A 2,151-nucleotide genomic window follows, 5' to 3' on the forward strand; every position below is an offset into this window, starting at 1 on the left:
CTTGATGCAACTCATTGAGTATCTTGGTTTTCATGATGTTTAATATCCACATTTCTCAAGGTCAGGGTTGATTAAATGAACTGGCGCACATTGAGAAGACATTTTCAACAGCAAAAAACTTATCTAGTAATTCTGTTATGTGTCTTCTGTTTCTTCTCCCCTAGTTTTGCATGATTCTCTATATTTATCTGACCTTGGTATTTTACAGGTGATGATGGAGAAGATATCGACTCTTCTTATTGTGACGAGTCCACCAGTTTTACGAGTCGAGACCATATATATCAGCTCAGCGATTCTTTCTATAAAAAGTAATTTCTTCTTCAAGGTAATTCCGAGATCTTCTGAAATGCATTTGTTCTGTAATCAGTTAACTCGTCTTTCTTATAAGCTTCATGCTTCTTAGCTTTTCTCAAATGGCATGAAAGAATCTGGCCAGAGACAGGCAACACTTAGAATTGCTGATTCAGGTAACTCAAGTGTATGGTGTATCTTCTTATAACTGATAGTTCTAGTTTGTTATTGTCATTGTATTTTTTTATTTTTTAAATAAAATTGTTGATTAGTATAGAGAGGCCTATTTCATAGTTTCCTGCCACACTTTTCTACTTTGATATGAATTGTCTCTCGTTACCTTTATAAACTTTTGCTCCAAATGATTACGGGTTTCCCTAATGGATTATTGGAAATCAATGGTCATACTTAATAATCATGCAGGCAAAAAACAAAAACAAAAACAAAAAACAGATACCCCTTCTTTTTTGTACCCCTTTACTTAACTGTTACAGTGTGAGATTTTTGGACTGTTTCATTGATCCTTTATGCCTCCTTGCCCTTATTTCTTACTTGGAACAGAGACAAGGCTTTCATGGAGCTTTTACATTTTATGTACAGTGGCAAGTTCACATCAACTGAGCCCACTCTGTTGGTTGATATCCTGATGGCTGCTGACAAATTTGAGGTTGTCTCTTGCATGAAGCTTTGCGGTCAGCAGCTCATAGACCTGCCTATGACCCCAGAATTGGCAGTGAGGTGCCTAGATCTCCCATGTTCCATTTCAGTTGCAACTGACCTGATAGAGGCAGCCAAGAAATTCCTTGCAAACAGATACAAGAATTTCCTGTCAACAAAGTAAGTAACCCCTGGATTGAGATACTTTTTTTTCCTTCTTTCATGCGGACATTGCTGTCATAAAATCATTATCTGCCTCATTTCAGGTTTCAGGATGAACTTATGAGAATCCCTCTCCCTGGGATTGTGGCCATCTTATCAAGGAATCACCCTGGTGTTGCATCTGAAGAATCCGTCTATGACTTCGTTCTTAGGTGGGCCCACTTCCAGTACCCAAATATAGAAAGAAGACACAAGATTTTGAGTTCAAGTTTACTTCCGCTGGTGCCACTAGTGCGTAATATGACCAATGCCATCCTAATTGATCAGCCTTCTTGTATAATGAACTTTACCCGTCAGGATTGATACGCTCGCCACCGTTCTATTGTGCGGGGCATGGTTTCTTCCTCTTGGCGATCTGTAAAAGGAACTATTTTTGCCTCTCAATAAAGAAGCTAGATGACAAGGGGCCAGTAAGGGGGACAATAGATTATGAGATTGAGGTAAAGAGGAGACCGTCCCTGGAGTTTCGCTCCTTGTGGAGGCGCACCACCACCAGCACCGATAATAGACAAATTCTTGGATGCAGGATTCCTTGGGCGGAGGTCAGTCCTGATGATAGCCCCTTCTTCGTCGACGACAAACTCCATCTGCGAGTTCATGTGAAGATAACTCCATAGTCATAGCGATGAATGCATTAGCCGCTAGGGTGTTGTGCCTCGCTCGAGTCTCTTCCTGTTTCTGCGAGCAAGGAGAAGCCCCTGTTCTATTAACATATGAAAAAGGGACATTTACATCTATGCCTCTAATTTGCGCCCACTCTTAGATTTACCCCTAATTTCAAAGCCTGCTCAAATTTGCCCCTCCGCCGTTAGGTGCACTTATAGAAATACCCTTCTGTTCCGTTACCGTCCGGTCAAAGCATGTCAAAGCCGGTCAAAGGGCTTTGACTGTCCTGAAAAAAATAACAAAAAATTTCTAAAAAATATGAAAATTTGTGGGATCAAAGATACTCAGGTATGCAAGGTGCGTGCAAAGTTTCGT

The 2,151-nt window shown here is 40.6% G+C and overlaps 1 pseudogene; it reads left to right on the forward strand.

Moving 5' to 3' along the window:
* Window positions 1-226: 226 nt before the first annotated feature.
* Window positions 227-1,840, forward strand: LOC119297902 (annotated as a pseudogene).
* Window positions 1,841-2,151: the final 311 nt, after the last annotated feature.

This window comes from Triticum dicoccoides, chromosome 5A (genome assembly GCF_002162155.2).
Source record: "Triticum dicoccoides isolate Atlit2015 ecotype Zavitan chromosome 5A, WEW_v2.0, whole genome shotgun sequence".
Taxonomy (NCBI): Eukaryota; Viridiplantae; Streptophyta; class Magnoliopsida; order Poales; family Poaceae; genus Triticum; species Triticum dicoccoides.